General features: G+C 32.9%; 1 protein-coding gene across 10 annotated transcripts in view; it reads right to left on the bottom strand.

Annotated features, from left to right (window-relative positions):
- DACH1 (dachshund family transcription factor 1) overlaps window positions 1–16,065 on the bottom strand; it is a 368,016-nt gene that overhangs the window by 317,113 nt on the left and 34,838 nt on the right. The gene's annotated exons all lie outside the window — the stretch shown is intronic.

The following is a 16,065-nucleotide window of genomic DNA, read 5'->3' as shown; positions in this document are numbered from 1 at the left end:
TAAACTTTTAGGCAAAATCTTAAATTTTAGTTTGTCTCATCTATGTACGAGGTGTACATAGTACATGTACTGATGGAAAAAAATGAGTTCTATTACTCATATATGCAAATGACACATAACATGACAATTACCTAGCTAGCATACTTCCAGAAGCAAGTAGCAGAAACGCCTTGTAGAATGAGTATGAGGACTACCAGGATGGCAGACTTCAGTGTGCTTAGTTTATAGATCTGAGCAAAGCTTTGTCTCTAACTTCCAAGACCATGTTGGCAAGAGTCTAAACAATAATAGCAGGCTCTGGAAGAAATTTAATCCAATTCACTTACTGTAGAATGTGTAATAAGATCCAATATCTGAAGACTAATAATAAATAAAGTGAATCAATAAATGAGGATTTCCTTGATATTCCTCTTTAGTCATAAGTATGAACTTTAAAATTGCAGCTGGTGCAATCGGAATTAATTTAGAAAACATTCAGAAATTTGTGAAAGTGCCTGAAAAACATCAAAACAGAACTAATTTGAATCAATATTCCTTATATAACTTCTCTTCATAACCCACTTTCCTCTCCCATTATAAAAAATACACATAAATTCTTCTCTGGATATAAAAATAGTTGCATAATATTTATTGCTGCTCATTAGCATGCTCAGTTTGTTGATAGATTGTCTTTGTATCATACAGGGGGAAGAGGAAATTGGAACCAAAACTAAAAAGCAGTTTAATTATTTTAATTAATTCCAGCTTTCAAAATAATGCAAAAGGCTATTGAATATTTAACAAGCAAATGTGTCTATGTTGCATAATACAAAATGGAACTCAGTAAAAAGGCCTTTTTAGGTTCTTCCTAAGTCGCATTCCTATTCAACTAGAAAAAAATATATGTAACAGTCCAGATTATAAGTAGATTCTGTGTAAATGTACATGTAAATAGGTGCTTTTGATTATATATGTTAATGCAAGGTATCAATAGCATTAAAACAAATTTGTAAAACTGATTACTAACATATTGAAGATAGACTCTCGAGACACTCACTTGCTATCAAATTAGGAGTCTTGAGCTCCCTATAAACATTCACTCCTTTTTAACATATTGAACAAAGTAACTAAACTAATTAGTTAAAAGTAAAAGTGCAACCTGAGGAACCCTCACAAAGAATGTAAACTGAACGGGTGGGGAGGTCTGTAGGTGTCAATCAATAACAAAATGCAAACTGTCAAGCTTGCTTTGCTAACAAACTGTCACATCAACAATATGCAGTTAATGACTACAAATTAACTGTATACCAGATGCTTGACACTTTGTTATGACACTTAGCAAGCTAGTTGACATTTGGGGGATCAAAGCTTCTTTAATTACACTTTGTATAACATGTGCAACCTTTATGCTAATGTCCACATATTCCTTAGAGCAAGACTGTTCAAGTAGCAGAGAGAGGGTTTTTTGAACTTTGAAACATTCCAGTAAATCCAGATTTCAACTGAGACAAAAATGCTGAAAAACTTCACATCGTTATTCAGTATTATCACCTTATCTAAAATAACTCTGTAACTTGATGTACTAGTATACCATATTCACTCTCTTAGAGACACCCTCTGCGTGAAATAATACATTTTCAAAAAGTGTTAACAGTATCTATAAAAGGAAGCACTAGACACACGTCTAAAAACATCTCAGTGTTCAACTTGATGTCTAGAATCAATGCTACATCTTGATATGTCTTTCCTGAACCAAATTATTTTTTTCATCACACAACCAAATGTAGGGCAGTCTAAAAATATTTTTATTTAGCCAACACTTACTATATATTTTGCTATGCTTATAGAAAAGGTATAAAAAACAAACAGCCTGTTTTGCAAATCCTTATTAATATGAGCAAATCCATTGATGTTTTTGTTGTTGTTATTGCCAAGAAGGTATGTTCTCAAGAATTTTAACTCTCATATTTTTTCCTTAACGTGGAGTTTCTAATATTACACAGGAATTATGTGCAAGTTTGTAACTATATATTTCACTGGGTTTTGTTGAAATAAAATAACTTATTCTTTAAATACTGAAGAATTTTCTAAGCAAGAGAAAAACATGTGCAAAGCAAAACATTAACATTAATATCTGCCTTCCTATGAGAAAACTGATCTTGGAAGAAAAAGTATTAATGCATAAATTCAATGGCTTTTTTACATCCTAGACACTTACCTCAGGCTCTTAAATACATTTTTATTTGGATTGCATTAATACTCCTTAACACCATTCACCATTTTTTTTTATTGTAAAGCAGTTATTATATTGGATGTTAACTCTGTTGAATGTTAACTACTATGCTTACCATAATGCATCAGTGGACATCTATATGAAGATATCCTTGATATCTTTGGGAAATCTTTCAAATTATATGAAGCACTAAGGTTATGTTTACATGTCTCAGATCCTCACCAGTTGTTTTTTTTCCTTTCCCTACAGCTCTGTGCAATTTCTGTCCCAAATGTGTAAGTCTAACAGGCCACATACTTTACACCATTCTTTGAAGCACACTTGCGTAGTATTGCATTGATCAGATTCATCTGACCTAACTTAGATGTCTATAAAGTGTAAGCAAATCATTCCTTAGATTCAACTGAGAGGAACAGGAACTTTTAAAGCATAATTCATCTATCTATTTTAAATATTCACATTAGGTGTAGATGAATAGTGTTTATTCTTTATTTCAATACAAAGGGATGACTACCTCAGTTGCAGATTAAGCCTTTTCTCAGGGTTTTCAGTATGACCTACCAAAAACCTGTTCTGTGCATGCGTCAACATCTGAGGAAAGGGAATGCATCAATACCACTATAAACATTAATGCCTTTCTTGAACGTCTTAAGAGTAAGAGTCCATCCTTGAAATTCTTTACGTGAGTAAAGACTTTACTCACTCTAGTTTATATTTGAAAAAGATATAATCTCATAATACCTAAACTATATGCATGTCTGTACTGTACACAAAACTATTATTTATATATACAAATACAGCTGCAATTGCATAAAAGCAGTGAGCATCAAGATTTTGTTGGTCATGAAAGAAACACCTGTTGTTTGTCTACGTTCATGGGTTAGCAAAGATAGCTACTAATGCATCTGACTTGATCTAGAAAGCAAATTTAACCACTGTAAGGTTTAGTGTACTACAGTTATTAAAAAAAAAATAATAATCTAGTAAACTATTCCTATTGACAGACAAAGTCAATAGGAAAAAAATATTAAGCCCAGATGCTTCCTAACTGAGCAAATGAGAGTTTGACCACTTAGATGGATATACTATGTGAAAGAAGGATATAAGTACACAGAATATTTTGTTTTGTTTTGTTTTACAGGATTCACTTAGATCTCTGGGTTTCAGAAGCGAGAACAATGCCTTCATGACTCATATGGTATCAAAGCCATGTAAGTGATGTTATTTATCCTCTTCTATTGTTTCTTATACTAAATTATTTCATGCCGGATACAGCTTGTTTGTGTTATACTCTAATTAATGGTAAAAAATTGTGTGTTTATCTGCTTTCCATTACATGGCACAACACTGCATGTGGTCAAATGGCCATGAACACACATGCCTTTTATTAGAAATCCTTTTAAAGCATCACCCATCATCTACAAAGAGCAGCACAGGAACTAAAAAGCTGCAGAGACAATCACAGAGAAAGATAGAGTGAAAGTCTGCTGTCTGAATTCCCCATGCAATGCTCAAGATTTAATGGGTCTGCAGTGATACTCTTCTGAATACCATTTAACCCAGCTATCAAATCCAAAAGATCTGCTAATTCGGTTTAGCTTTTTCCTACATGGCAGCAGAAATACATGGTCAAACATGCATTACATGGAAAAGTAAGATTTTTTTTCCACATTCTTACTATCATTACAAGAGCCATAGTAAAAAAAATAATTCTGTTTGTTGTTCTTTAATCTTTAAAATAAATAATAATGATAATAATAGTAGTAGTAGTAATAAGGTTTTGAAACATCCCAGAAGCAATAAGTCTTTACTTATTTTGCCCATACAAACTATATTTTGGACCACCAGCACAGGTTTGATTCTATTCCGTAATCACATGAATAGAAAGTAAGTCAAGAAAATTTTGTTTTACCAAGTTCTGCATGCTTTATAACCTTCTGCATGCTTTATAACGTTTTCAGATTCTTAGTAAGAAAAACACTACATTTTGGTTTGCATATATAAGCATTCCTTAATAAGAATCCTAAACTTTAACTTTCTGCTTATTATTTTTACTAAAAATAATCTGTGGTGATCATGTTCAATCCTACTCTAAACAAATATAAAATGAAACTTCTCAAACTTAACAACAGTATCTCATATCTGTAAAGCTCAGGGAAGCTTATTTTCTTTCATCTTTAAAAAGTAATACTCAGATAAAAGGCAGATGTTTGAGACTGAGGATGATAATGCAACTGATATAATATCAGTGGTTATCTATTAGGGAAAATAACAGAATTATCATTTCCATTATTTCCTCTATGCTGCTATGAGCCATGTAGTAATAATTCCGTAAGTTTCCTAATATAATTTTAAGTGCTATATGTTTGAAAAAAAGTAAAAATTATATGAATATATCCACTTATGAAGAAAGCTTTCCCTGATTAGAGCTCATTTCCCTAATATACAGATTTCTAAAGACAGCTCTATTTTAGTTATGTAAAACATGTTAAAATGGCATGTGCTCAATCACAGCTGAATCTGAAATTAACTTGTCAGTTTAGACACTATATTTTGGGGCTGGAAGAGGGAAAGCTCCTCCTGAAAAACTTTTTGTGTAGATTAAATGGCTAACAGTCCACTGGCATGACAATATTTTGAAAGAAGGTGGCATTACTGTATTATTTTCAAGCATATTTTCCAGGAAGAAAAAAGCAGAAGATTCAATTTCTTTGAGACTTCAAACAGAACTTGTTCTCCTTGCATGACAAACAAGCCACACTAAATAATGCCCCAATCTGTTTGAATCACGTTATACACTAATGTCATATCCAAGAATTGGGAAATATGTGACCTGTTGTACACTTCTGCCCCTATACTAGACACCCTTGATACATTTTCCAGTTGATGGAGAGAAATGGGAAATTCCAGGTATGAATCATCTTCAGTGGTCATTTCAAATAGGTCTGAGAAGCACACACTTTTTTCCACTCAGCACAAAGCAAGCTCAAATATGACATTTCTGAATAGTGGATACCTAAATCTGGACTAATGAATACTACCTCACACAGTATTTGAGAACAAGTTGCAAAACAATGCTATCTATTTTTAATTTTTTGCAGGACAACGTTCTAAATAAAAGAAATTCAGAAAAAGCCATTGGAAAAAAAAATCAGCCTCAAAGTTCTAAGATAGAAAACAGAGAAGTTAGTTAACTGAACAGCTTATCTTGCAGCTCTTAAAGAAACATGACAAAATTCCTGTCTCAAGTGAGAAGACATGCAACTGCAGGATTACTTTAATCCACATACACATTTATATATGCCGTATGTGTGAAAATAATTATTTCTGTGCATATTCACTTCTTAATCAGCTAAATTGTCATTAATTGAAATTACAAACATCAGAAACAGCAAGCCTTGTTGCTGCCATGTTTAGCTTATTTTGTCCCACTTCCTGAGCAGAACAGGATTTGAATTTTTTGTTCTGATTAAAATGGGCAATGATTTTTTCAAGATGTAAAAGCAAGAGCTATCTTTAAAAACTGCTTAAGTTTGTCACAATCATAAAATACTCATTTGATGAGAGTTAGCAAACTTTGTGAGAAAAAAAAAAATATTATGGGTCACTGTATGAAAACTGAATTGGAAAAAAGCTTTTCAACAGTTAAACTAAACCTCTTGATATCCAAGCAGCATGCACATAATGATACTAAAAGCTCAGAATGGAACTTCAGAGGGCTATCAAGCAATGAAGAATCTCATAAAAAGACAAGTGATTAACTTATTTAAACTGAGTAAGAATAGGAGTCAAAACCCTCTCTCTATCATTTATTCTTCCATACACAGCATTTTGCTTTGGAATAAAATGATCCCACTGTTGATACCACTATTGATTTACCACAAAGTGAAACAAAATTTAGAAGATTATTTGGATCAAATTTGGATCAAAAAATCTGCAGCTCACAAAAACAGAAAACAACTAATTTCATGAACTACAATCACTAATATGAATTCGGGCTTAGAAATTTGAAAGTTCTTTTTAAAAAAAAATCCTAATTTATGGATTATTAAACTATTAAGCCATTTTACTGGTTTATATCCTTGTATGCATTTACATAAATCTATTCATAAGGACTCTTGATATACCAGTTGCATATGTAATGGCATTTTAAAAATAAATATTTAAATGAACCCAACTTAGAAAAAAAGTACTTGATAAAAAGCCCTATAGCAGCTTGGTAATGTGTCCATAATTGGGACAGAAGTTTGTAAGATATATTATAACTGTAACACAGTTCAGAGGATGCATCCATAGCAGATTAAAGTTTGCTCTCAATTCATTACCTTTAATAAAATGTATTAGATCAAGCACAAAATGCTTGAGCAAGGGAATGGTAGCTAAATACGCAAAGTTCAAAAGAAAAGAAAGTTGTTCAAGGACAATCAATTAAAGGTTTTATGACACTTAACAGGTCCATAAAAAGTTAAAAAGAGTTAAGTAGGATAAATATTTGTTTAACAAAATGTAACCTGATTGCAATGTTTATGTCTAAATATGGAACACTTTACAGGTTTGCAGGATAATGCAGCCATTTCAAAATACACAGCACAGAGAGGCTTAGACTATGATACCACGTTTATGCTTATGCTTTGGAGAAACACTTTAATACATCAAGAAGCTGTCTACAGAACTAAAAAACAAGACTCATATTCTCATACCCGGCAGTATGTGGATTATGGACATAGAGCCCACTATTCTCTGTACTCAGTATTCTGTAATCAGTACATGATCTATATACAGCAGCCAGTATTCTGATTATTTTTTTTCCCTGAAATTAAACAAGAAAAGCAGTCATATATTCAAGTGTTGTATTCTTTACTGCTTGCTGACTTGTCACACAAAACAGGATCCTGGGATGTGACTACCATAATGCAAAAGTAAATCATTCAGGCTCTACGTGTCCTTGGTTGTCACCCAGGCTTAGAGTTATCTTCTCAATTTTTGTTTATGTTTCCATCTCCAAAAGCAGTTATGGCTAGACTGTTATTTGGGGGAACACTAAGGCAGGCCCTGCTCTAGTCTGGTATTTTTACTGATAATGATTGCAATTAATAGATCAGTTAATTAATAATAATCTTCATTGTAAAAACACGAGCAGATAAAGATAATTTTCAGAAATGGGCAGCACTGTCTGCACCATCAGGTAACTATTACAAACAAGACACATTATGGGCCTATGAATTTATTGTGTAATTTTTAGCTTTCTCCCTCACACTGTATTGACAAATGGGGTGCCTTCCTTTCACTTACATTTATGTATCTGCAATGTAGATATGTGGTAGAGTCATCCTATATGCTTCTTTCATAATCAATGGTGCAACACAGGAACTTCCACAGTTTGCTTCATTTGGTCAGTTTTGAACTTCTTTACAATGAAGTGAATAACATCTTAGCTATAGTATAGAGTTCCTTAGTTATACTGTTATATATAACTATAGTTATACTGTTCCTTAGTTATAACTATACAGTTCCTTGACTATCAAGACAAAAAAACATCATTGTTGGTTCAGATGTAGAGTTCTGCACTGTAGATGCAAATTTGGATGAACAAATTCCACCACTCCAAGATTGGTGAGTGGTGGAACACTTCCAAACCACTCCAGTGGTGGAACACTTCCAAACCACTCCAGTGTTTGAACACTGCAAGTACAGATACTACTGGTGGGAAGCCTAGTAAATTTTCCTCTATTACCAAATTGTAGTAGATGTGTAAGGTATGTGCTGCATTATCTAGGAAATATCATGAGTGTACCCGGAAGTACTAGAAATTGGAGCATTATCTGGGATAGCATTTAAGAATTGTCCAAAAAAGAAGGAAACAAACCTAGTACATGATGCCTTTTGGAAATAGGTCCCGGAGTGGACTATCACCTGAAGTACAGCTGGGTTTTGTTTCTGAGGAAAGTACCTGGCTTATCTCAAAATAATACCTGACAGTACACACAAGAAGTTACGGACAGTGGTTGATACAGACGTAAAAAGGGAATTAAATTATTTCACAGCCAAGGAATGGCCAAATAGACCAATTGTAACTAAGGCACCAAACACGAAAGAAAGAAAGAAAGAAAGAAAGAAAGAAAGAAAGAAAGAAAGAAAGAAAGAAAGAAAGAAAGAAAGAAAGAAAGAAAGAAAGAAAGAAAGAAAGAAAGAAAGAAAGAAAGAAAGAAAGAAAGAAAGAAAGAAAGAAAGAAAGAAAGAAAGAAAGAAAGAAAGAAAGAAAGAAAAGAAAGAAAGAAAGAAAGAAAGAAAGAAAGAAAAAGAAAGAAAGAAAGAAAGAAAGAAAGAAAAAGAAAGAAAGAAAGAAAGAAAGAAAGAAAGAAAGAAAGAAAGAAAGAAAGAAAGACAAAATCATTTAAGAGACACCAAATAAACTCTGCCACAGAACAAACACAAATATTTTGAATATATTTTGGACTTCTTTTATTAAATATGCACACAGTATTTTGGAACCATTTTAATTATATTATACTTCAAAATAATTATTTTCATTATGAAACATGCAGCAAATTAAATACACAAAACCAAACTTAGCATTTCAATACAAATATGTATACCAAAACATGTATATAGAAATGTATATATTGCATACAGTTCTAATCTACATATATATATTACAGCTCCATAGGGAATTGTTGACTTTTTTTCAGCACACTAAAATGCAGTATTTAAAGTATTGAAAGTAAAGTTTGCAATAGTGTGTTTTCACCTAAATGGTAAGTATACCATTAGCTTGTCTTGTTCATGTTAGATATCTGTTTATGTCATGAAGTTCAAACAAACATGTGACTTCTTTAAATTCCAAGCAAGCAATTTGTAGGCTGCTCATCCATTATCTCTAAGCATGCTCTCTGTACAAGGTCTACTAAAGTAATGGTTCTTTCATCAAAGCCTAATGGTTTGTTTCAAATAATCAAAGTAGTGTTTATATCACTGTCCTCAGGTGCAACCATTTTGTTTCCAGGAGAACAGTATAGTACACACTAATGTCACAAGTGATAAATCAAAGCAACTACATTTGTTTCTCTACCTTAGCCAATCTACCTTATGTCTTCAACAACAGCAACAAAAATCACCCTGGCATTTGCACTCTGTAGTTTACTCTGAGAGCATGAGCAATTTTGCCAGTAGTAAAACATTGTATGTTAAACAACTCACTCACTCTCTTCTTCTAATAATAACAAGTATAGCTTGACTTATGTGGGAACTAGCACTGTTGTTATCTGTAACAGAATGGGATGATGCTTCTCTCCACTACAGTATCTCATGAATCCTGAGACTATTTTTATGTAGACTCTGTTTCTGATTAACTCAGTTCTCCATACCATAGCCTGATTGAAATACACTGTTCTTTTTAATGTATCCATCAAGCAAAAACAGCAAATCTCTGGACTAAACTGTGTTTAAATAAATAAATAAATGAACTTACCTGACTGATACTTTGCAGGATCTTAGAGAATATGTTATAGAATTGGAGAATGGATGTATAGAGCAGAAGTGAAGTTAGGTCTACAATGATGTTTCCCTTTCTTTATATTTTGGGATGTTTTGTTGCAATATCAGTAAGAGTTTTGTGTTTCTAATATAAGACAGAAACTTCAAACCTACACCTGGTTTGGTTTGGTATAGTAATTACTCTGGTAGTTTATTCTCTTTACCAAAAATATGCTGGGAAAGTCAAACAGGCAAAGCTTTCCATCCAATGGGAAGTAGAACCTGCATAACCCATCAATCATGCCCCATTTTCAATTAAAGGACTGACACTGATAGAAGCGGTAGGAGATTCTGTCAGTCCTATTAGATACAGAGTGAGAGTTGCCTATATTAACAGCTGATGGGTTGAGAATCATGGGATAACATGGGAACAATGACAGACAAGTGAGACGGAATAGACCAAAGGTTCACTTTATGATTCTAAGTACAAATCATCATCTTCATCATCATCAATATCCAGTGCAACCTGAAGGAAACTAACAAGTGTTTTGTTCAAGAAACCAAACAGGAACAGTTGTGCGATTGGTTGATGTATTTGAATGAAGAAAGCAGTTAGTATACTGTTGTCTTTTGGAAATGCTACTACACTGAACAAGTTGTAAAAACATGAAGATGGTGAGCTATAGCAAAACAAGCAAACAAACAAAAAACCTTTCCATTCATTCAAGTCTGTAAATCTGAAATGCAAAATTAATTGTGAAGCAAGCAGCCACCTGCACTGCAGTTCTTCTCATAATACCAGTCTGCTTCCTAGAAGTCAAAATTTGGTAAATTGCCCAGATCTGACAGAGCACATCTCAGGAGTTACTGTGATCCTATTGTGTATCCTGACATACAGGAGAAGGGAAATAAAAACCTGAAATACAAATATCATTAACAAGTTACAATTTGTGTAATTTTGTCTTTATGATAACTCATATAGATTAATAGTCACTCTGAAATACAACAGCATTTAAAAAACAAACAAAAAAAACACATCAATTTAAGAAAAAAATACAGCAATGTTACTTATGCTATAATGAATTATTAAAATAAGGTTGAGGGATTTTGTTTGTTTGTTTGTTTGTTTTGTTTGTTTGTTTGTTTGTTTTTCCAAAATGTTAGCAGAAAAGAAAGTTTATTAAAAATATTTTTTTCCTTGGTATCGACACAGAAGTTGGTCTGTAATTTTTCTTTAAACCTAATCCTAACTCTGAGAATTATGACTTTTTGTTTTAACACAGAACTGGATGTCAGCATGAGAAAGTAAAATTGATGTCATGAAGAAAATGAGTAGTCTGAGGAGACAGCCAATTCCTGAACCTTCTTGCTTTATAGATTTTACTAACGTGCTAGGCCTATTCTTTTCCCAAGTCTATTTGTGGTTTCAGGAAGAAAGCATACATAAATTTAGTGCATACCAAGGAAAGAAACACCCAAGGAAGAAAATCTGCCTGTTTTTTGTTTGTTTGCTTTTTTTTTTTTTTTTTTTTAAATATGGCCATCTAGAGAAACAGAAGAACAGAAGTTATTCAGGTCTGAGGAGTAAGGTCTAGAAGATATATGAAGGCCTACTCAGCCTCTTTCTCCTATTTGTTTTCTCCCAAGAGTTTAGCAGGACAGAATACACCTTTTAGAGGCCCCTAATGGTTGGCTAGCACCTAGGCAGTAGGTACCAAAACAGGTTGCTAGCTGATAGTTTCCCTGAATTGAGAAAACAAATAGTCATGTAGACACAAACACAGGGTAAATGTTGAAATGTAAAAATGCTGAAGCATTTTACCATCTTCTGCATCCAGTTTTCAGTTTATTCAGAACATGAATCTGAGAATGAACGTGAATCTTACCACTTCATTTCTGGTACCACTCACTTTGTATATGTTTGCTTCAAACATAATAAGTTTATTGAGAAAAAGTAAATAAATAGAGATAGAAGTGCTACCCCAAAAACATGAAAAGAATCTGAGGATTAAAGTGGAGAAAGTTGGAAGGGTAAGAAAAGAAATCTCTTTTCTGTCTCTTATTTATGCATGTCAGGGTTAATACCCAAAATCTTAAGATTTATCAAATGTGCAACCCTAAGACAAAAAAAAAAAAAAAAAAAAAAAAAAAAAAAAAAATCTACAGCCTAATCTTATCCAGTATAGAATAAACTCCAAAATTAAAGTGTGAATAACTGGATTAAAACAGACATTAAAAATACATTCCTACTGACTTCCTTTTGTATGAGTCAACACAACAATCTTTTTGAAAAATAAAAGGAACTACCAAATAAAATTTCTCATCAGTTCATTAAGGTGGGTATTTCAATTACTGAAAAAAGCCTTGAAAACAAAGACTTACTTGGCTAGCCATCTAACACTAAATAGTGATTAATTTTCTACTACCACACTCCCTATTAGTATTACTCCCAAATGTTCAGTTTAATTTAAGTACTTTCTGATTCATGAACAAGGGAATAACATACAGCTATAAAAAGGTAATCCAATCCTAAAATGGCCTTAACCCCCATAATCTGCACTTCAATAGCAAAGGAAACTGTATAGTTTTGAAACTGTAATCAAGATTTTTTTTTCCAAACACACACTCTGGAGCTGTCCTTTGCTCCCATCACTTATTAGATTACAATAAAACGACCATGCTCTCTTTATGGTGGGAACACAGCGACCCTGGGGTGATTTATAATCTTGTGAAACCCTGTCCATACTGCTGACCAGACCTTTTTTTTTTTTTTTTTTTTTTTTTTGAGGTCACTATCTGTTTCTTCAACTGATGTCTTCCTGCTGTGACAACACTGTTGGTTAACTGTCAGCACATAAGTATTTTTCAGGCTATGTATTATCTCTGCATGCATTTCTTGTGTGGGTTAACACACACACACACCATTGAAAGCATTTATATGGTTGGTGTTTAGACAGAAAAGGACTGCTCTACAAAATTCTCATTAGTCTGATGCCTAACCCAGAGAAGACAACTAAATAGGAAAATAATGAAGTGGATCTCTTAATGACAGAAGTAATACTCTTTATTTTAAAGCTATCAAACTACTGACTAAACATCATGTCTTTTTATCAAATATATTTTCCCACCTCAGAAACAAAATATTTTGGATCCAGACATTAAGAGTTCTCATAAGTAAAGCTAAAAATATTCCATATGTGAATTAAATGCATTTTTTTGAGAAATGTCTATAAAAGATTTTTTAAGCAAGAAAAAAAAAAAGAGAGAGAAAGAAGTATATAATGTACATCCATTGCAGCAGAAAATCTAAACAAGGTAATTTCCACAAATGGTAAATTAAATATGCAATTTTCTTGTTTAGTAAGTAAACCTGCTTTGAGAAAATATTTTTGAAAGTTTCACCTCCCTCAACATACTTGCTCTATGAAGGAAATAGTTATCCGAAGAAAATTGTTGTCTGACATATGCCTATTTCACCCAATCTAATGGAAAGCATTACTAATGTTGCTATCTACAAATACTTTTACCAGTATAATTAAAAATATGTATATATTTTCCTGCTTCTTCTTTGCAAATTTCAAAGTGCAGCATTTTTAAAAAAATGCTTGAAACATGTATTCATTTTCGAGTTTTTACTAAAATATGTTAACATTCATTTAATTTATACATTCAAAAATTAATCATTAAAGATAATTTAATTAGAGCTGAACAGTGACTTTGTTATGACCCCTAGACAGAACATCCCTGAATAACCTGAGGTGAAAGTTTATGATTATAATAGCTACCATTTGCCCATGTTATGCTAGGAATTCAGCAAACTGGTCTAAATCCTACCCTGTGCAGCCTGGATTCCCTGGTATTGCTACTTTGGATAGTATCTGAATACTCTTTGGATAGTATCTGATACTCTTCTGATCACACAGAATCACAGAATTTCTAGGTTGGAAGAGACCTCAAGATCATCGAGTCCAACCTCTGACCTAACACTAACAGTCCCCACTAAACCATATCCCTAAGCTCTACATCTAAACGTCTTTTAAAGACATCCAGGGATGGTGACTCCACCACTTCCCTGGGCAGCCTGTTCCAGTGTCTAACAACACTTTCAGTAACTATCCATAACAGAAGTTTCAATTTAGTCATAATTAGAACTTGAAATGTTAAAATGGCAAAAACTGTATTGAATTAGATGTTGCAGGATTCTCTTTTAGAGCTCCACATAGATCCACATAGTCTGGCTGATCTACATAGTACTGTGTCCTAAATTTCCCTATTCAAGTTAATAGCATTTCAAACCAATTTTCAATAGAAGTACAAATTAGGTGACTATCACTTGTAATAATATTAGAAAGCTATGTATAAATGTAATAAATTGAATTATGCACAAAATTTCAACAGACTTTTTTCCTATGATAGACTATAGCTAAACTTTTTTTTTTCACTGAGAATTTAACTGTTCAATATTATCATAAAGCCAAAACAAAACAGAGCATTTCAGTCACTTGTGCATGACAGTTTTTTTCACCTGATAAATATATGGTTTAGGAGAAACAAATAACGTGCAACTACACACAATTGTACACGATATTTAAAAATTAAATAGACTTAGGCTGGAGGTTAACACCAAGTCTTCTTTATTGTTTTATTCATTATCATCAGCTGTTTCAGAAGGATTAAAAAAAAAAAGTATTTCATTTCATGAAGATAAGGACAAATTGATAATTGTAGCAAATAAGCCAGGCTGTCCTTTGCTCTCAAGGAGGTAACCTACTGTTTCACTCCTCTAAGGACTTGTTTAATAAGATGAACAAAATCTCAGGAAAAAAAATCAATTAAAATGGTTATAAGTCCCTTAGGACAAAGTTAGTTTGGCAGTCCACACATTTCTCAAACATTCTTCCAGTTTATTCTAAGTCATACATACTTACTCCATGTTTCCAAGTAGTGCTCTTTTTGGTAGCAAGGAAGTCTCAGTGAAAAGTGAAGGCTGAAAACCGATGTGAACCAGCAAAGGTATTAGATAAAGGAGGGGTTAGGAAGCAAAATATCTGATAAATACAGAAAATGTGGTTGCAAAGAAAGTTCATATTTCTATGATTGTAACATAAGAATCAGTAGGAGCTGCTAATATAAATACACATACATTGAACTGTTTCTAACTAGGCTCTTCACATCACAGCTTATCAGGGAAGGACAGGGAGAGGATTATTCATTCGCTCCACAAACTACAAAAAGCATTGCCAATCTGCAGTCATGAATAGTTACTAATGAATCCTACTTTAGAAGGACAGTCAAAGAACAGAATAGAAAAGCCAGGAATAATTTCACATCTTAGGCACTCTTTACTTTATTTGCCACTAATTAAAAACAAAACAAAAAGTAATTACAATAAAAAATATATTGATTCTCTTCCACATGCAAAACATTAACAAAAATATTTTATACACAAATATATTTTTTTTTAAATCTATAAGATTAATCACCATCTCAGACTTCACTGAAAGTATATGTTTTTGTCTTAGAGCACTTGTCACTAAAGCCTGAATGTCAGTCCCAACAGCCTGGTCTGATAATAATGGGCAAATTATATTATGTTCATCCAAAATTTCCTACCCAGTGTGTTCTGGATTAAATAAATAAATACATACATACATAAATATATACATATTATTCCTTGTACCTCCAAACGTGGCTGCATGCTGTTAAATAGATGCTGTGTTCCACTCTACTTATGACCAGTAATTTCAATGATGGAGAAATGACTTTTATATAGTCAAAACAATGCTTTCAAAGCATTTCAACTACAGGGGCAATATAGACAAAATTGTATTTTAAATCAGAATAAATTATATGTAGGTGTACCTGTCCAGGGAAGCTATTTCAAAAATAAATAAATAAATAAATAAAATAAAAAAGAGCATATATTTCAATGCATTTCATATTTTGGATAAATCCGCATACAGGCATGGAAGATTGGATTCAGTTGCCTGAACAGGCATCTGAAGTTATTTTAGTCTCTTTGAGGTACCCTGATGGCTTCTAAGAAGAAACCATCTGAAAGTTGCTTGTCATATCTGCCAGAACTTTACAGGTGTCTAACATTGGATGTTCTTACACACTGGAACATCTGAAGTGGCACTTTATGTCTATGTTTAGACAAATAAATTGTGACTCATTTAATCTAAGATTATTTGCCCCTAACTTAAAGCACCTAGTAGCTGTCTAAATCTAAACTAGTGATCAAGACTCTTCCTACAGGCAAAGGAATAGACTGGTACCTCTAGAAAGTGATTCACCTTGACTACCATATGGTTTAAAAAAATGCTAATAGCTTTTCTGGAGCTGCCCATCCCCTTCTATTTGACTATAAAGGTAGTATA

Source organism: Anas platyrhynchos, chromosome 1, assembly GCF_047663525.1.
Source record: "Anas platyrhynchos isolate ZD024472 breed Pekin duck chromosome 1, IASCAAS_PekinDuck_T2T, whole genome shotgun sequence".
NCBI classification, from domain to species: Eukaryota; Metazoa; Chordata; class Aves; order Anseriformes; family Anatidae; genus Anas; species Anas platyrhynchos.
The sequence above is the reverse complement of the archived record's forward strand: the minus strand, read 5'-3'. Positions and strand labels throughout refer to the sequence as shown.